This window comes from Pseudophryne corroboree, chromosome 7, assembly GCF_028390025.1.
Source record: "Pseudophryne corroboree isolate aPseCor3 chromosome 7, aPseCor3.hap2, whole genome shotgun sequence".
NCBI classification, from domain to species: domain Eukaryota; kingdom Metazoa; phylum Chordata; class Amphibia; order Anura; family Myobatrachidae; genus Pseudophryne; species Pseudophryne corroboree.
This window is the reverse complement of record NC_086450.1, coordinates 178,221,854-178,243,429: the sequence shown is the minus strand read 5'-3', so window position 1 is coordinate 178,243,429 and position 21,576 is coordinate 178,221,854. Positions and strand designations below refer to the sequence as shown.

The following is a 21,576-nucleotide window of genomic DNA, read 5'->3' as shown; positions in this document are numbered from 1 at the left end:
GGCTGTGTGTATGAGGTGTATATGAAACATAAATGTATTCTGTGCTTAGACTTGGGTCCCATCACCATGATATCTCATTATGGTATGCAATTATTCCAAAATACGGAAAAATCCCATATCCAAAATACCTCTGGTCCCAAGCATTTTGGATAAGGGATACTCAACCTGTATATGTAACTGTCATTATTGCTATTATTACTATTACTATTATAAAAATAAGAATTTACTCACCGGTAATTCTATTTCTCGTAGTCCGTAGTGGATGCTGGGTACTCCGTAAGGACCATGGGGTATAGACGGGCTCCGCAGGAGACTGGGCACTCTTAAAAGAAAGATTAGGTACTATATCTGGTGTGCACTGGCTCCTCCCTCTATGCCCCTCCTCCAGACCTCAGTTAGGGAAACTGTGCCCGGAAGAGCTGACATTACTAGGAAAGGATTTGGAATCCAGGGTAAGACTCATAGCAGCCACACCAATCACACCGTACAACTCGTGATAACTATACCCAGTTAACAGTATGAACAATAACTGAGCCTCTCTCAACAGATGGCTCATACAATAACCCTTTAGTTAAGCAATAACTATATACATGTATTGCAGAGAGTCCGCACTTGGGACGGGCTCCCAGCATCCACTACGGACTACGAGAAATAGAATTACCGGTGAGTAAATTCTTATTTTCTCTGACGTCCTAGTGGATGCTGGGTACTCCGTAAGGACCATGGGGATTATACCAAAGCTCCCAAACGGGCGGGAGAGTGCGGATGACTCTGCAGCACCGAATGAGCAAACTCAAGGTCCTCCTCAGCCAGGGTATCAAACTTGTAGAATTTTGCAAAAGTGTTTGAACCCGACCAAGTAGCAGCTCGGCAAAGTTGTAAAGCCGAGACCCCTCGGGCAGCCGCCCAAGAAGAGCCCACCTTCCTCGTGGAATGGGCTTTTACTAATTTAGGATGCGGCAGTCCAGCCGCAGCATGTGCAAGCTGAATCGTGCTACAGATCCAGCGAGCAATAGTCTGCTTTGAAGCAGGAGCACCCAGCTTGTTGGGTGCATGCAGGATAAATAGCGAGTCAGTTTTTCTGACTCTAGCCGTCCTGGAAACATAAAGTTTCAGGGCCCGGACTACGTCCAGCAACTTGGAATCCTCCAAGTCCCTAGTAGCCGCAGGCACCACAATAGGTTGGTTCAAATGAAACGATGATACCACCTTAGGGAGAAATTGGGGACGAGTCCTCCATTCTGCCCTTTCCATATGGAAGATCAGATATGGGCTTTTACATGACAAAGCCGCCAACTCTGACACACGCCTAGTCCAAGCTAAGGCCAAAAGCATGACCACTTTTCACGTGAGATATTTTAGCTCCACGGTCTTAAGTGGCTCAAACCAGTGAGATTTTAGGAATCCAACACACGTTAAGATCCCAAGGTGCCACTGGAGGTACAAAAGGGGCTGAATATGCAGCACCCCTGTAACAACGTCCGAACTTCAGGCAGTGAAGCCAGTTCTTTTTGAGAGAAAAAGGGATAGGGCCGAAATCTTGGCCTTTATGGATCCTAATTTTAGGCCCATAGCCACTCCTGACTGTAGGAAGTGCAGGAATCGATCCCCCTGGAATTCCTCTGTAGGGCCTTCCCGGCCACACACCAAGCAACCTATTTTCCCCATATACAGTGAAAAAGTCTTGCTGTCACGTCTTTCCTAGCCTTTATCAGCGTAGGAATAACTGCATCCAGAATGCCCTTTTCCGCTAGGATCCGGCGTTCAACCGCCATGCCGTCCAACGCAGCCGCGGTAAGTCTTGGATCAGACAGGGTCCCTGTTGCAACATGTCCTGACTGAGAGGCAGAGGCCATGGGTCCTCTGAGAGCATTTCTTGCAGTTCCGGGTACCGAGTCTTTCTTGGCCAATCCGGAGCAAAGAATATTGTTCACACTCCTCCGTTTATTACAATTCTTAGCCCTTGGGTCTGAGAGGAAGAGGAGGGAATATATAGACCGACTGGAACACCCACGGTGTTACTAGTGCGACCACAACTATCGCCTGAGAGTCCCTTGACCCAGCGTAAAACCTTTTTTATCTTTTTATTGAGGTGGGACGCCATGTAGTCCACCTGAGGCAGTTTCCATCAATTTGCAAAACTGCGTGAAGACTTCCTGATGAAGTCACCACTTTCCCGGGTGGAGGTCGTGTCCACTCCCGGAATGAACACTGCTGACAGTGCGCTTACTTGATTCTCCGCACAGCGAAGAATTCTGGTGGCTTCTACCCTCGCCACCCTGCTCCTTGTGCCGCCCTGGCAGTTTACATGAGCCCCTGCGGTCTGACTGGATCAGAACCGGTTGGTCGCGAAGCAGGAACTCCGCTTGACTTAGGGCGTTGTATATGGCCCTTAGTTCCAGGATATTGATGTGAAGGCAAGTCTGTTGGCTTGACCACAAACCTTGGAATTTACTTCCCTGTGTAACTGCCCCCCACCCTCGGAGGCTTGCATCCATGGTCACCAGGACCCAGTCCTGAATGCCGAATCTGCGGCCCTCGAGAAGGTGAGCACTCCGCAGCCACCACAGGAGAGACACCCTGGCCCTGGGGGATAGGGTGATTAACCGATGCATCTGAAGATGTGATCCGGACCACTTGTCCAGTAAGTTCCATTGTCCTTGCATGGAACCAGCCGAAGGGGATGGCCTCGTATGATGCCATCATCCTTCCCAGGACTCGAGTGCAGTGATGCACTGACACCTGTTTTGGTTTTCAATGGATTCCTGACCAGTGTCATGAGCTCCTGAGCTCTCTCTATCGGGAGATAAACCCTCTTCTGGTCTGTGTCTAGGATCATGCCTAGGCGAGGCAGATGAGCTGTAGGAACCAACTGCGACTTCGGAATATATAGAATCCAGTCGTGTTGCCGTTTCACTTCCAGAGAAGGTGATACGCTGTCCAGCAACTGCTCTCTTGATCTCGCTTTTATGAGGAGATCATCCAAGTATGTGATAATAGTGACACCTTGCTTTCGCAGGAGCACCATCATATCCGCCATTACCTTGGTGAAATTGGTAATGACAATCCCGTACCGCAATTCTGAGGTACGCCTGATGAGGTGGATAAATGGGGACACGAAGGTATGCATCCCTTATGTCCCGATTCATTTCAGGCTTGCAATGACCGCTCTTAGCGATTCCATCTTGAACCTGAACCTTCTCAGGTATATGTTCAGGGATTTTAATACAATATGGGTCTAACCGAACCGTCTGGTTTCGGGATTATAACATGGTCGAATAATAACACCCTCTTGTTGAAGGAGGGGACCCTTGACCACAACCTGTTGAAGATACAATTTACGAATTGCAGTTAACACTGGCTCCTTCTCTTGGGGGGAAGCCCGCCGGGCCCTCGCTGAGGGGGCATCTTCTCACAGTCCAGCCTTTATCCCTGCGATACAATTTCTATTGTCCAGGGATCTAACAGGGAGTGAACCCACTTGTGGCTGAACTTACGAAGGCGTGTCCCCACCGGGCCTAGCTCCGCCTGTGGAGCCCCAGCGACATGCGGTGGATTTTTGTAGAGGCCGGGGAGGACTTCTGTTCCTGGGGACTAGCTGTGTTGTACAGCTTCTTTCCTCTGCCCCCCAGCTCTGACAAGAAAGGACGCACCTCAGACTTTCTTGTTTCTTTATTCGAAAAGCTGCATTTAATAATGTCGTGCTTTCCTAGGCTGTGCAGGAATATAAGGCAAAATATCAGAATTACCAGCTATAGCTGTGGAGACCAGGCCCGAGAACCTTTCTCCACACAATCCTCAGCCTTCCATATGCCTCTTAAGTCGGCATCATCTGTCCAATGTATATTCTACAGAACACGTCAAGCAGAAATCGACATAGCTTTTGTCTCTAGGACCCAGTATACTCATGTCCCTTTGGGCATGCTTTATAATTATATATCTATCACTTAAGACAGCATCTTAAAATATTTATATGCATACTAGGGTCTCAATCTCTGCTGATAAGGTACCTGTCCACGCTGCCACAGCGCTATAAACCCATGCCGACACAATCGCCGGTCTGGGTAGTATACTAGAATGTGCACACTATCTGCAGGATCCCTGAGAATAGCTAGTGCAAACAGGACACCCAAGGGGAAGATTCTCAACACATCCTGGCCCTAGTGGGGAAAGGATACAGCCTGAGAATTCTCTTGTGGGAAGCTGCCGTCTCTTGTCTGGAGATTCCCGCTCTTTTTCCTCATGAGAGGAGGGAAATTTACCTCAGCATTCTTCCCCTTAACATGTGTACTCTCGTGTCAGGGACAGATGAGTCATCAGTGATATGCAAATCATCTTTTATTCCAATAATCATATATTGAATATCTTTTAGCCCTCTTGGCTGTAACTTTGCATTATCGTAGTCGACAGTGGAGTTAAACTCCGTGTCGATACTTTGTTATTTTGGATAGTGAACATAGAGAGACTCTGAAGGACTCTGTGACATAGGGACAGACCAGGGTAGATTTACTTTCTGTTCCCTAACCTTTTGTGCAATAATTTTACCTCAGCACTTACACATATCCAAACAGGTGTCGGCGTTGTCGACGGAGACACCCTCCCACACACATATCCGCTCTATCACCTCCTTATAGGAGCCTTTTACCTCAGACATGTCGACACACGCGTACCGACACACCACACACACAGGGGATGCTCTATTTGAAGACAGTTCCCCCACAAGGCCCTTTGGAGAGACAGAGAGAGAGTATGCCAGCACACACCACAGCGCTATATAATACAGGGATGTACACTATACTGAGTGATTTTTCCCCTATAGCAGCTTATATACACAGTTTTGCGCCTAAATTTATGTGCCCCCCCTCTCTTTTTTACCCTTTGTGTACCAGGATACTGCAGGGGAGAGCCTGGGGAGCTTCCTTCCAGCTGAGCTGTGAAGAGAAAATGGCGTCGGTGTGCTGAGGAAGAAGGCCTGGCCCCCTCAGCGGCGGGCTTCTGTCCTTTTATGTACTTTAATGGCGGGGGTTAATGCACATATACAGTTTATCAGACTGTATTATGTGCTTTTCGCCAAGTAAGGTAATCTAATTGCTGCCCAGGGCGCCCCCCCCCCCCAGCGCCCTGCACCCATCAGTGACCGGAGTGTGTGGTGTGCTAAGGGAGCAATGGCGCACAGCTGCAGTGCTGTGCGCTACCTTAATGAAGACCGGAGTCTTCAGCTGCCGATTTTCAACTTATCTTCGTTCTTCTGGCTCTGCAAGGGGGACGGCGGCGCGGCTCCGGGACCGGACGACCGAGGACTGGGCCTGTGTTCGATCCCTCTGGAGCTAATGGTGTCCAGTAGCCTTAGAAGCCCAAGCTAGCTGCAAGCAGGTAGGTTCGCTTCTCTCCCCTCAGTCCCACGTAGCAGTGAGTCTGTTGCCAGCAGATCTCACTGAAAATAAAAAACCTAACAAATACTTTCTTTTCTAGGAAGCTCAGGAGAGCCCCTAGGGTGCATCCAGCTCTGGCCGGGCACAGATACTAACTGAGGTCTGGAGGAGGGGCATAGAGGGAGGAGCCAGTGCACACCAGATATAGTACCTAATCTTTCTTTTAAGAGTGCCCAGTCTCCTGCGGAGCCCGTCTATACCCCATGGTCCTTACGGAGTACCCAGCATACACTAGGACGTCAGAGAAATATTAATAAGAATAATTCAGAAGACCCTCACCATCCCCCCAACCCTGTTGTTATTCATCACTTCACTTTATCTACTCTCATCACCACCCGATCACTATCCACCAAAACATCATTAATCATACCTGTTACGTTACGCAGCATAAGCAGCAGATACAGTAGGAGACGTGAAGTCTTTGCATCTGATGCAACAACTCCCAGTCACCGATAAGCTGGAATCATGCAATTCGGTGACTAGGTGAACGCAGAACTGAATCCCATTCTCTGTGTCTGGGAGCCTCTGCATCAAGTATTTAGGAGCAGGGACTGCTCGTGCTGTGTAAGACAAATGGCAGGAAAAGGATCGGACTGCAAGTCCTGTATGTACACTCCCTCCTACCAAACAAAACAGATGACAATGGACCATACCGATTGGTACAAGCTGGGCCCAAAAGTCAATGGGCTGGCACCTGGCCCCCTTTACCCATGTATAATGTTCATGGTACACCCATGGCAGATAATACACCACTGCAATTCCTTCCACTTCACTGTCTAATATAGGCACTCCTGATTGATAGGCACTTTCAATTTGAATTAAGAACCCATTTGTAAAGTATTTAGTACTAACTCTTCTGTTATCATTGATTCTTATCCATCAATAAAGCTACTACTTTGTAAGTACATTATTCAATGTGTTTTTTTAAATCTCAAAGACAGTCACTGTTATAAAGGATTAAAAAATGATGATTAATCAGTATCACAAATTCTATAACACAACTCCACTGAGTGAGGCCCTCTGCGGAGAAACAGCCTGGGGGTTGGGAATGGGGGATTATGAGGTACTTCTTTGAGAAAAACCAGGCAAGTACAGTACGTTGGTCTGAGGACTGATCTTGGGCATGTCTGATATACAGCACAAGCTCTGTGTGAGGCAATGTCAGTCCTGCAGTGCTTTGTAATAAAAAAGGGATCATTCTCACACATTGAAGGACACTGAGAAAGTCAGAAGCAGGTGATCAGTGTCAGGTAGTTCTGACGACATATGCAATTTTCACATATAGTTATACAGCATTTGTCAGAGTAAATTATACAAACTAATATACACATAATATTAGATTTAAGGCAGATTTCTCATACGTCCTAGAGGATGCTGGGGACTCCAAAAGGACCATGGGGTATAGACGGGATCCGCAGGAGCCATGGGCACACTATAAGACTTTGAATGGGTGTGAACTGGCTCCTCCCTCTATGCCCCTCCTCCAGACTCCAGTTAGACTCTGTGCCCAGAGAGACTGGACACACACCAGGGGAGCTCTCCTGAGTTTCTCTGAGAAAATACTTTTTTAGGTTTATTGTTTTCAGGGAGCACTGCTGGCAACAGGCTCCCTGCATCGTGGGACTGAGGGGAGAGAAGCAGACCTACTTCTGTGAGTTTCAAGGCTCTGCTTCTTAGGCTACTGGACACCATTAGCTCCAGAGGGTCTGATCACTTGGTTCGCCTAGCTGCTCGTTCCCGGAGCCGCGCCGTCACCCCCTCACAGAGCCAGAAGAAAGAAGCCGGGTAAGTATTAGAAGAACAGAAGACTTCAGTGACGGCAGAAGACTTCAGTGTCTCTGAGGCGCCGCGCAGCAGTCGTGCTGCGCGCCATTGCTCCCACACACAAGCGGCACTACACAGGTGCAGGGCGCGGGGAGGCGCCCTGGGCAGCAATTATACCTCATATATATATCCTGGCAAAGAGGTATACAGTGCATAGGCACTGTATACAGACCCCCGCCTGTATAAAAATGTGAAAAACTAGCGGGACTGAAGCACGCCGATAAGGGGGCGTGGCTTAGCCCTCACAATTCTATCCAGCGCCATTTTCTCCTCACAGAGGCGCTCGCCCCGCCAAAACACTGTTGAACAGCTCACAGTGTAAAACGAGGGGGGGCACAGTTGTTTAGTGCAATACAGGTACTAAAATGAAGCACTATATATATAATGAGTGTGTGGTAAATGGGTTGGTAAACGGTTTCTGTGTTTTCCCTGTCAGATACTGGGATCTACCCATTATAGTAAGTGTAATGTCGTTGGGTGTTTAGTACACGTGTGTCGGCATGTGTGAGTGCTCTGCCACAAACAGCTATGGGAATCCCTCTGTCGGCACTGCCGACTCCTGATGGTACTTGATTCATGAGATTAAGTGTCAGCATGTCAGTAGTTGTAAGCTTTTCCAAAGAAAACACTATATGGGAGACACAGACGTATGTGGGTGACCCTGTCGGCACCAACTAATATGACTGGGTATAAGTTAACATGATAATGTAAAAAAGCTATACCTGTATATGTATATATATATATATATATATATATATATATATTTATGTATATGTATGGTACGGTTACATTGAGCTGTAGCTCGAGCACAGACGTGGTAATATTTGTGGGGGCGTAATATTAAAATTATGTATATATTTCCCTCAGACCCCTCGGGGTCACAAAAATTTTATTTTGCCCAGTTACTACTCCCTGTTGTCGACACGAATACTATGTCTTATGTCGACCATAATGTTTCCTGATTAGATCCACAACATCGGCATTCAGTACATGTTCATACGCATTAAAAACGCATTAATGTCACTAGGGACCCTGCTGTTCCTGACAAAAATATATATATGTATATGAGATATGTATTTATAGATATACGTGTGTATATGTGTATTTAAATGTGTATTTTTATACAAAAAATTTATAATGAATGCTGAAGTAAACTTTTCCTTCTCATGTGCTGGTCGCTCTGTTGAATAGCTCTAGGTCAGCCGTGACAAGATGGTTTCAAATCATCACGAGGAGTCCGAGAGTTTATTCTTTTCCCGCCATGGATAGAATAAAATGAGAGTCAACCCCTGTTCTGCATGGGGCCCTGTCACAAAGGATCGTTTACAGGAAGCTAAGTGATTTTTTAATTATATGCTTTAATTATACTTGCATTGCATGCGCAGGGGGGAGAAATTGTATTCAGAAATGGTCGGTTACTTGGTCATCCGATATAATTACCCTGAGGAGAGATGTGTTACCCCTTGAGTTGGGTCATGTCAAGGACATTGCAACATACTACCGTGCGACTACAAGGGATGGGACTCTTGGGTGCGCGGACCACTTCCATGGTGGTCTCGGCTAGGAGGGCATTGTGGATTCACCAAAGAGATGCAAATGCTGAATCCGAAAAGAAGTGGAGTCTCTTCCCCATGAAGGGAAGCCTGGTTGGTGATGGCCTTGTTCATATGCTCTAGGCAGGTGCCACGGGTAAGTTTACATTCCTTGCCCTATGTTCCCTCACAACGGTTAGTGACGCATTGTTGTAGGATGCAGTCATTTCGACCGAATAAATAAGGATTCCCCTTTCTTTGGACCAGAAATCATCCGTTGTTTTCTGCCACGTCCACCGTGGGACGTTGGGTCTATCTTGCGGGGGCCCACACAGGTGGGACCTCGTCTATAACTCTTCAGTCAGTTCTGGAAAGGACATGGACCAGTGAGTTAAGGATAGAGTCCCTAGGGGGACATACGGGAGTTCCAGACGTTCCACTCACTGATTTTTCAAATCTACCTTACCGATCCTCCTCATGACAGGGTGATAGTATGTGACGCAGTACAAGAGTTGTGGCTGGATCAGGTCATTGTCCTCTTGTTCCGGTCATAAAAAAAAGAAAAAAAAAAAGAAAAGAAGAAGCTGAGGTTCAAGCTTTTTCATGCTCCTGAGGCCGGACGACTCGGTCAGACAAATCCCAATTTTTTCCTACTTAATCTTCATGAGGAAATCTCTCATGGCAGGGTTCTCCACTCTGAACGTGGAGTAAGGAGGTCTAATTAAGGTTTCTTCCGCTTTAGGCTTTACTGAGGTTTGCGATTCAGGTTTGTTGTTACCATTTCACCAGGGTGATGCCGGTGGGATGGGTTTCCTTCGATAGTAAGGAGTCATATTTATTCTGTACTGGATCGCTCTCCGAATTAGGGAGAGATCAAGAAGCCAAATGGTGCGAAACGTTGTTTTTCTCCTTGACAGTTCTTCAACAACAGGACTTGCCAGCATCTCTGTTGGTCCCAACGACGCGGTGATCGGCTTGGGCAATATTATTAGAGGCAGATCTGAGAAGAGTTTATTTGCTTTCAAAAAAAAAAAAAAAGGGGAAGCTCTGAGAATTCAGGGTCTGGCAGACCTGTAACGGTGACAATCCGTCGATACAGTCAGTTGCTGAAAAAGATGGTTGGGGCCTACGAGGCCATTCAGTGGGCAGGTTCCAGGCCTGAGTGTTTAGCGGGACCTGTTGGACAAGTGGTCCGGTTTCCACCGGGGATAATCATGGTTTCAAGACCAATATGTTGATCCTGTGGTAGCGGCGTAATTCTCACTGAGGACAAGTGTCATGTTAGGATGCTTGTCGCCCCATTAACGGTCTAGAGTTAAGGGTCGTTTATAACGGTTTTCTACAGACAAAAACCGAAAGGGCAGAAGCCAGAAAGATTTTCCGATAGGCGACAAAAAAATTTACGCGCTATATCAGCAATGTTCGTTCCAAGAGTGGACAACTGGGAAGCAGACTTCTTCGGCGGACACGTTCTCCATTCAGGAAGGTTGAGTCTTCATCAAGTGGTTTTTCAAAGAAGTGATAAGTCTTTGGAGAATTTCGCAAATAGACAAGATGGCGTCTCGCCTCGACAAGAAACTTCAGAAATTTTGTTACGGGTCGGGGGTCCCCTCAAGCAATAGCTGTGGACACCCTAGTGACACCGTGGGTGTTTCGGTCGGTCTATGTGTTCCCTCCACTTCCACTCTTTCCAAAAATGTTAAAGATTATAAGAGGAACAAGAGTTCAGATGATCCTCCTTGTTCCAGACTAGTCAAGGAGGGCTGGTATCCGGATCTTCAGCATTTTACTCATAGGGGAGCTTTGACCTTTTTCCTCTGCGAGAGGATCTGTTATGGCAGGGGCCGTGGGTGTTCCAAAGCTTACCGCAATTTCCATTGACGACTTGGAGATTGAACGTCGGATCCCAGCTCGGAAGGGTATTTCCAGTGAGGTCTTCCCTACTTTCTTCAGTCAGAAAAGAAGTAACGTAATATCATTACCACAATATTTGGGGGGGAAATTTTCTGTCTTGGTGTGAATCCAAGAAGGTTCCTACGGAAGAATTCCAGTTGGATCGTTTCTCCCTTCTTTTCTTACAAGATCGTGCGGAGGCGATCTTTGGTTGGGCTAGATTACGGTTCGGATTTCAGCCTTATCGGGTTTCTTCCAAGAAACAATTGGCCTCCTTTCCAGAGTTTAATACTTTCGTAAAAGGAGTCTAACACATCCATCCTCCCTTTGTGCCTCTGTGACACCATGGGATCTTTACGTGGTGTTGCAGTTCCTGCAATTTCTTTGGTTGAACTTTTCAGTATGGTTAAGTTGAAATTCCTCAATTGGAAAGTGGTCATGCGGTTGACCTTGGCATCCGCAGGCGGGTGTCTGTGTTGGCGGTTTGGTCTCACAAGAGCCCTGTTTAATCTTCCATGAAGATAGAGCGGAGTTGAGAACTCGGCAGCAGTTTCTGTCAAAAGTGGTTTCATCGGTTTCACTTGAACCAACCTATTGTGGTGCCGGTGGCTACTGAAGCCTGGGCGACATCGGAGTATCTCGATGTGGTCGGAATTTTGAAAATTTGGGTTGCCAGATTGGCTCAGATCAGGAAAACGGAAGGTCTGTTATCCTATATGCTCCCAACAAGATTGGGGTTCCTGTTTCCAAGCAGACTATTGCACGCTGGATCTGAATTACGATTAAGCTTGCTCGTTTTACGGCTGGATTGCAAAATCGGTGAAGGCCCATTCTACCAAGAAGGGGGGCTCATCCTGGGCGGCTAACCGGGGGGTCTCGGGTGTATAGCCTTGCAGAGCAGCGGCTTCGTCGGGTTCAAACAATTTTGCAAATATTCTACAAGTTTGATACCCTGGCAGTTGAGGCCCTCTTGTTTGGGCAATCGGTGCTGCAGAGTCATCCGCACTCTCCCGCCCATTCTAGAACTTTGGTATAGACTCCATGGTCCTTTTGGAGTCCCCAGCATCCTCCAGGACGTATGAGAAAATAGGATTTTATTACCTACCGGTAAATCCTTTTCTCTTAGTCCATAGAGGATGCTGGGCGCCCGTCCCAGTGCGTACTGTATCTGCAGTTATTGGTTATGGTTACACATGTTGTGTTTCCTTTCAGTCAGTCTGTTGCTGACGTTATTCATGCCATGGCATGCGGTATATTTTTATTGGTCGTGTTTACACACAGGTTGTGTTACATTTTCGGTCAGCATATTGCTGTATATTTTTCATGCCTTTGGCTGGTGTTCTATTGAATGCCACGGTCTGCGGCATGTTCAAGGTGTGAGCTGGTATGACACTCACCGTGTTTAAACAATAAATTATTTCCTCGAAATGTCCGTCTCCCTGGGCACAGTTTTATAACTGGAATCTGGAGGAGAGGCATAGAGGGAGGAGCCAGTTCACACCCATTCAAAGTCTTATAGTGTGCCCATGTCTCCTGCGGATCCCGTCTATACCCCATGGTCCTTTTGGAGTCCCCAGCATCCTCTACGGACTAAGAGAAAAGGATTTACCGGTAGGTATTAAAATCCTATTTTTAGCATATCTGAGGAATATCGTCCACTTTTTCCACTAGGCATATACCTAAGTAGCAATAAAGTACATTAGGCAATCTAATGCATCCAGATAGAGAAAATGAAGCAATGACAGCAGGGTTGGAATGACCCTCAGGGGTACAGGAAATCCCACGGTGGGCCCAACCGCCTGGGAGCCCACGTTATACTGTAGGGATCAGATTCCAGTTTGTGCACTTGAATTATACATTCCATATACTACATTATACTTCACAGGACTATGGTGTATTTTCTACAGTGCATTGCTGTTATTAATCTGATACATTATCATTCATGTACTAACAGTATTTACTATATATATCTATCAAGAGGTCCAGACCATGCACTCTCTACAGGGTCGGTTCCGGGGCTTCTGGCGCCCCGGGCGGCATTAGGGGGCATGGCTTCGTACAGGGGGCGTGGTCATTTACGCCCCCTGTACAGACTGAAATGATGTGCGGTGCGCGATGACGTCATCGCGCACCGCACAGCAAAGGTACTCTCCACGAAGGGAAACTAGACGCGTAGCCGTCTAGTTTCCCTTCCCAGCGGCAGCGGGGGGGGGGGGCAGCGGCCAGCGGCAGCAGGGGGGCAGCGGGCAGCACACAGCAGCAGCGGATCTTGCCCTGGTGCGGCGCCCTCCGAATGGCGCCCTGCGCCCTCCAGAAGGCGGCGCCCCGGGCAAAAGTCCTGCTTGCCCGTGGCAAGATCCGCTACTGACTCTCTAATGGTTAGCCAAGCATCTGCGGTGGCTGGCCACACCAACTCTGGAGGGTGAACACACCCCTAAACATGGGCTCCTACTACTGCATTCCCCTGGTGGGCCCTTCATGCCCTAGTCCTACTCTGAATGACAGTATTTATCTCCCATCTCATTAAAATGTATTTATAGAGCAGAGGAAAGCAACCTGTGATTCTACGTCTGTTGTGAAACTTCTCTCTTTCATTGTCACAGCATGCATGAACCAAATATGGACCATAATTACAGCTCTCCATCTCTCCACCTGTGTCTGCACGAGAAAGTTGTGCTATGTAAAATGAAATGGGAATTATACATATAGAGCTTAATGCCTCTGGACTTGAGGCACTACTAAGGAGATAATCTACATATGATATGTTATTAGTACTTTAGTTGTACTGTAATATATATATATTTTTACTGATTATTATTTTCTGATTAATATTTTCACCTATTTGTTACTGACTCGTTAAATTTACCAGGTTATTCTGTTATCCAACCTAGGTCCATGCCTGAGGCCAAGTTGGCACTTAGGGGCCCAGATTATTCTGAGTGAACAGAAGAGAGCAGGGGGCCCCAAACTACAATGGTGCCTAAGGCCCCATGGGTAATCAGACTGCCTTTGGCAACCCATCAGGAAGAACTATGCATAGACTATACTATCATGAGTAATATTTTGGCTCTTACTAGTATAAAATGAGTGTAGAATTGAAATAATAAGAATTTACTTACCGATAATTCTATTTCTCGTAGTCCGTAGTGGATGCTGGGGACTCCGTCAGGACCATGGGGAATAGCGGGCTCCGCAGGAGACAGGGCACATCTAAAAAGCTTTTTAGGTCACATGGTGTGTACTGGCTCCTCCCCCCATGACCCTCCTCCAAGCCTCAGTTAGGTACTGTGCCCGGACGAGCGTACACAATAAGGAAGGATCTTGAATCCCGGGTAAGACTCATACCAGCCACACCAATCACACCTGTTGCCATATAGACCATTACATAACAATATAATTTAGTAGGTACCAAAGTTAGAACAAATTATGTAAATTAAATAATATGATTTATTACCCAATGTGATTTTAACCAGTTAAGAGTGTGTGTATATATATATATTATTGTAAGGTATAACTTAAATAGGTTTGAAGGTATTAGTCTTATGTTTTGAGAATTTAGTAGCATGTATTTCTGTGTGTTTTACTGCAAGATTATGGGTCATTATGTAAGAGACAGGTTTTCTCTGTGTAAGCCATATAGCCAGAATACACAATATATTGAGCATTACACAAATTCATCCCTTCCATTCCATTATTCATATCTGTATTAATCAAAGGATTAACGTCTGATCTGCGCTATACCAAGTACAATTAAATCAAAGTTTACATGATATGTAGATATATGTATACTGTATACTTTATTCACACACAGCAAATAAATAATCATAACTTGGTGGATAAAGTCAATAGGTCACCTAGCTCAGGTCTCATAATATGCAAACAGTTACTGGTATGAACAGGGTACATTGGAATTCACAATCAAAGATCTTCATACCTTTAGAGAGTACATCAACCAGCTGGCCTATTGTCCAGTTATACTGCTGGCCAGAGGCAATGATAATATAGGATCAAACGCACTATAAACAGGTCACAATCATTTATGCTAACACCCTAGGGCCTAGGCGAAATAGATCGTTTACACATCCATACAAAGGTAGATCTCTGATGGATAAAGGAATACCAAACTTTATGATCCCAAAATTCTCTACATGCTCACCACCGTGGGACGGAGTTAGCAGAGAACGTTTTATTACACTTTGGAATCTGTCAAAACCTATAATTATGTACTCCATTGGAAACTGTGGGCATATACTAGTTTTGAATTGGTAGAATATAGGATATAAGGGGCAGTCTGATAGATAGAGAGTTAGAAGGAGAGGAGGAAGGAACAAAGTCCAGAGGGAGTCAGGATCCTAAGACGGTAGCTATGAATTATGCCCTCACATATTCTTGCAAGTGTATAGTATGTGTATTAATTGTTTAAGTTTGTAAAACTGTTTGTGTTTTATGTATGTACCATGGTTAAGGAAGTTTAGATAAATTATAAGATTTATTATCATTGTGTTATCTTATCTTGTAATTTGTATCACCTATAATAAATGTACTAGACAAAATAGAGCTGGTATTCCAAGTCTTGAACTCATTTTCGGAATCACTAAAGTTATACATGAAATCTGCATATATTATATAAGGCTCTGCAAGTTGGGACAACTGACTTGTAGTCAAAGTATAGTACTTATATGTTCAATGAGCCAGGATTATATATCTCTGTAAAGTATATTTAGGCTTTGCCTGGAAATATTTCCTGGACAGTAGAGATATAGCTCCTTTAATCTGAGCCAATCACAGGTATGAAAATAGGAACGTCCACGCATTACATATTGTGTGATTGGACCAGTACTAAACATCACCCCTTTTGTTATGAGCCCACCTATTTGTAAGCCTATTATAATATATTTGCAGATATAAAATACATAAACCATTATATCAATATATGATATAATAAATATATGTTATATAAGATTCCATAAATCAACATTGGCGACCACGGAAGGGACTTGGAATTATTCAGTATCAATTTTGACTAAATACAATATTTAGGGGCAGCGCAAGGGCTACAGCCCCTGAACAAACCACCCAGATCTTTACAGATGGTTCATGTTTTTATGTACATGGGTCACCCCATGCAGGTTTTGGTCTGTACATAATGCATCCCCAAACCACACCACAATCTGTTTTTCGATCTTGTGATGTAAAGTCTGCACAGTACGCTGAGCTGGCAGCAGTAGCACATGCCCTTGAATTATTCCAAGACCACAAACATGAAATCGCATTGTACTCGGACTCAGCATGGGTGTGTAATGCCCTTACTGAATTTTTGCCCTTTTGGCAAACTCATCAGTATACCTCATCTGATGGAAGCCCTCTTAAATATGCAGACCTTCTCCAGTACATAGTTTCCCTGGCACAGAGTCTAACACATGTCCCCTGGGTCTGTAAAGTCAAAGGGCATTCACCTGCATCACCACACCATGAACAGAATGAAATGTCTGACCTTTTAGCCAAACAAGGGGCACAAGAGGGGGAGCTGTGGCAGATACCGAAAGCAAGCCCAGAGCCAAAAGTGTGCCCTCTTGTATGTGCAGTGGCAAAAAGGCCAGAGATGATAAATGCACCAGACATTTCAGAGATCCAAATGCAGGACCCTGAAATTAAAGAAATCATACAAAAGTTGAGGAATGAGGAGTTGGACTTAACAGAGGGAAATACATTGGCAAAACACACACCAAATCTAACACTAACAGAGGACAAGGAAATGCTTATCCACAATGGGGAAGATACAACATGGGTAGTCCCAAAAGAGTACAGGAATGAAATGATATATCTTGTACACGACCTCCCCACAGGTGGACACCAGGGTGTAGAAAAGACACAGCAGAGACTAAAAACAATAGGTTGGTGGCCAGATATGGTAAAAGATGTACAGCAATACTGTGACAACTGTGTGGTATGTGCCCAAGTTAACCCAGCACCTAGAAAGATAAATGCTCCACTGAGAATCCAGAGAAGGGAAGGTCCCTGGAATGCCTTACAAATTGATTACATGGGCCCTCTGCCTGCCACAGCTAAAAATAACAAATACGTGTTGGTTGTGACTGACCTATTTTCAAAATGGGTAGAAATTTTTCCCTCTAAAAGTAACACAGCCCTGAGCACAGCAAAAATTCTGGTTGATCAGATATTCACACGGTGGGGCCTTCCAACATCGGTTGAATCAGACCAAGGTTCACATTTCACAGGTAATGTGATGCAAACATGCCTGGAAATGCTGGGAATAAAACAAAGCTTCCATGTCCCTTTTCATCCTGAATCTTCTGGACAGGTGGAACGTGCCAACAGACAGATCAAAACTATGTTGAGAAAGTTTGTTGGCATAAATGGTAAGAACTGGGATAATTTGCTACCCCTAGTGGCAATGGCAATAAGGGCCACACCTTCATCAGCGACCCGATTGACCCCCTTTGAATTAATGACAGGCAGGCAAATGAGATTGCCAGAGCACCTTTGGATAGATCTACACACCCCTACTATTGATAGACTATCAATGGATCAGTACCTTACAAAACTGCAAAAAGCACTCACAGAGGTTCATCTGTTTGCAGCACAGCAGTTAGGGAAAGCACAGAGAAAAGCAAAGGCTTATTTTGACAAAGGTGTAAGAGAAAATTGTTGGGAAGTTGGAGAAAGGGTCATGTTTCTAGAACTCCGACCCACAGACCATGGTCTGGGCAAGAAATGGAGAGGACCATTTTCAATAGTGGACAGACTGAGTCCCTCAGTATACAAATTAAGAATCAACAATGCAAAGAAAGTGCAGGACAAATGGGTACATGCCAATCAGATTAAACTGTACAAAGGAGAAGGGTCAACTGAGTAGCGCATCTCTCTTTCTTTCTTATAATTTTATTTTGTTTTGTTTTGGTTTTACAGAAAAATGAGAATCCCGACTTTGGTCCTGTCCTTCGTGGTGAGCCTCCAGATCCAGTGTACCAGTGAGGTCAACATTTCAATTAGAGTGGAAGCCAATCCGATTCACTGTAAAGAGGGAGAATCCATCCTCCTTCCAGTGTCAGTACAAGGCACAACAGGGAAACAGGTATCCTGGTGGGGCCCAGCAGACAAAGAAATTAAAGCCTGGGATAATGGAAACGCAGGAAACTCACCACATTACATGGGTAGAATACATGTTTTTCCAAATGGATCACTATTGCTTAGCCATGCAAACCCTACAGACACAGGAACCTGGATATATGGTTTTATCATCCCCATTCCCATGTATGGGAATCCACCCACAGTAAAGAGGACTTATGTTCCTGGGAGCATCACACTGAATGTGTCCCAGAAAAGAGACCCTACTCCCCCAAGTACCACAACAAAGGCTAAATCACTGCCATCTACTAAAACAGCTGAGTGCCCACCAACAAGTGAAGGACCCACAAGTGGCCTTACTGCCACCTCCATTCCTGGTTCCTTGATAAACAATGTACAATATATACATGTACCAGTAGTCCTAAATCTATCAAAATGGAATATGGCAGAATTTGGTTATTGTGTAAATAGTAATGTTTCTTTATTCTATGCTTCATTACTAGTAGATATTGTTGCTTCTCACCAGAGCAGAACTCAAGACCCATACACAGGACAGGCAACCCCTAACCAAAAAGGTATTTTTAGATCCAGGAAATTACAAAGCTTAGATGGGATCATTGGATCCATCCCTGGACTGTTTGGTTCCGGGATGTCAATTTGGAATAGGGCGGATTTGGAAGTCATCCGCAGACACATAGGCAATTTTGAGCAGAAAGAGGGGCAATATGTTTTGAAGCCTGTCCTGCAGGGCATTGAGGGTCTGGCCAGTGAAGAAAAATTTACTGTTTATAACATGCATGATATAGCAAGATTGTTTTCAGAGACCCAAGCCAAGATAAACGAAATCATTGAACTGAACAATAGAGAAGCCAGACAAAATCAGGTGGGGAAAGAAATAATATGCACTGCATATGGTAATTATGTCCTCAACGCAATCACACATGTAATTAGACACCTACAATCTGGTAGAATACCTGACATTTTAAGAGATAATGACCTGACCAATTGGTATTGCTCGCAATCTGACATTGGGCATGGGGAAAATACCCCAAGAGATGGTTGCAGACCTCTGCCCATCTCCACAATTAGGAATTTAGGCACTGTGACCCCCCACCCAAATAGAGGTTCACCCCGTTGTTACAACAAGCAGCAACCTTGTGCAGTCAGCGATATCCTATATGTCTCCTTTACCATTTCTCTACCTGTGTTCGACCCAAGCAAGTCTTTATTTGACAAACTGTCTACAGTTCACTCCATTGGATATTTGGAAAAGGACATTTACAAAGAGCGGCTGGACCTACCAGAACTACTGGTCCGAGTCGACGACATCTGGAAAGTTCCACATACTGCTTGCTGTGCAGTCAAGGGAAACCAATACTTGTGTCGCTGCAATGTTTTCGAAATTGAGACGCCAATCTGCGGCCTAGAATCAAGTAAACCAAGTACCCTAATCACAGATATAAATGAACTTGCCACCATTCCCAGCAAAGATATGGATATGGGAGGACCTGAACACAGTGCAAAGCCAAATACATCAACCAGCTATACAGCCAGAGACATTGCTTGTCCAGTGCAGCTAACAAAATGGAGAACTCCAGCGGTGAAGGTTACATACAACATGGATGGACAGTACTGCATAGTCACAAATCACGGAGAGTTCTTGTATGGGGAAAAGTCATGTCCAGTGCCAAACCCAAATTTCTGCTTTAGCCCACATGAGTATACCACCATTGGTCAGACGGTTATCACCCCAATCCCCGTTTATGAAGAGGACATAAATATAGATAGTGAACCAGAAATCTCAAACCTTGGAGAATATATACCTGTGTTCAACATACACATAGATAGTTTAACCTTAGATTTACAGAAACTCCTGGATAGGAAAGACACACACATAGTTCAAATTAATAACATGGTTGAGAAGGCAGATGCCACACTAAATAAATTACTGCATGATGGAGATTTTGAAATAACCATGACAAACACCTGGCTGGAGATTGGTTTAAAGGGCTTGCTGATCGGTCAAACAATCTTGCTAATCATTTTAATTTCACTGATATTGTGGCTTAAGCGCCTTATAAGGCAGGAACGCAGTAAGCTAGAAAAACTGGTAGATGCAAGATATAAGCAATTATTATGTTAATGTATGTGTGGCCATCATCATCAATTCTCACGGCCACAAGGGGGCGACTGTTGCCATATAGACCATTACATAACAATATAATTTAGTAGGTACCAAAGTTAGAACAAATTATGTAAATTAAATAATATGATTTATTACCCAATGTGATTTTAACCAGTTAAGAGTGTGTGTATATATATATATTATTGTAAGGTATAACTTAAATAGGTTTGAAGGTATTAGTCTTATGTTTTGAGAATTTAGTAGCATGTATTTCTGTGTGTTTTACTGCAAGATTATGGGTCATTATGTAAGAGACAGGTTTTCTCTGTGTAAGCCATATAGCCAGAATACACAATATATTGAGCATTACACAAATTCATCCCTTCCATTCCATTATTCATATCTGTATTAATCAAAGGATTAACGTCTGATCTGCGCTATACCAAGTACAATTAAATCAAAGTTTACATGATATGTAGATATATGTATACTGTATACTTTATTCACACACAGCAAATAAATAATCATAACTTGGTGGATAAAGTCAATAGGTCACCTAGCTCAGGTCTCATAATATGCAAACAGTTACTGGTATGAACAGGGTACATTGGAATTCACAATCAAAGATCTTCATACCTTTAGAGAGTACATCAACCAGCTGGCCTATTGTCCAGTTATACTGCTGGCCAGAGGCAATGATAATATAGGATCAAACGCACTATAAACAGGTCACAATCATTTATGCTAACACCCTAGGGCCTAGGCGAAATAGATCGTTTACACATCCATACAAAGGTAGATCTCTGATGGATAAAGGAATACCAAACTTTATGATCCCAAAATTCTCTACATGCTCACCACCGTGGGACGGAGTTAGCAGAGAACGTTTTATTACACTTTGGAATCTGTCAAAACCTATAATTATGTACTCCATTGGAAACTGTGGGCATATACTAGTTTTGAATTGGTAGAATATAGGATATAAGGGGCAGTCTGATAGATAGAGAGTTAGAAGGAGAGGAGGAAGGAACAAAGTCCAGAGGGAGTCAGGATCCTAAGACGGTAGCTATGAATTATGCCCTCACATATTCTTGCAAGTGTATAGTATGTGTATTAATTGTTTAAGTTTGTAAAACTGTTTGTGTTTTATGTATGTACCATGGTTAAGGAAGTTTAGATAAATTATAAGATTTATTATCATTGTGTTATCTTATCTTGTAATTTGTATCACCTATAATAAATGTACTAGACAAAATAGAGCTGGTATTCCAAGTCTTGAACTCATTTTCGGAATCACTAAAGTTATACATGAAATCTGCATATATTATATAAGGCTCTGCAAGTTGGGACAACTGACTTGTAGTCAAAGTATAGTACTTATATGTTCAATGAGCCAGGATTATATATCTCTGTAAAGTATATTTAGGCTTTGCCTGGAAATATTTCCTGGACAGTAGAGATATAGCTCCTTTAATCTGAGCCAATCACAGGTATGAAAATAGGAACGTCCACGCATTACATATTGTGTGATTGGACCAGTACTAAACATCACCCCTTTTGTTATGAGCCCACCTATTTGTAAGCCTATTATAATATATTTGCAGATATAAAATACATAAACCATTATATCAATATATGATATAATAAATATATGTTATATAAGATTCCATAAATCAACACA

General features: G+C 44.2%; 1 long non-coding RNA gene across 1 annotated transcript in view; it reads right to left on the bottom strand.

Moving 5' to 3' along the window:
- The window catches only part of LOC134944891 (uncharacterized), a 119,429-nt gene that overhangs the window by 91,817 nt on the left and 6,036 nt on the right, over positions 1-21,576 (bottom strand). The gene's annotated exons all lie outside the window — the stretch shown is intronic.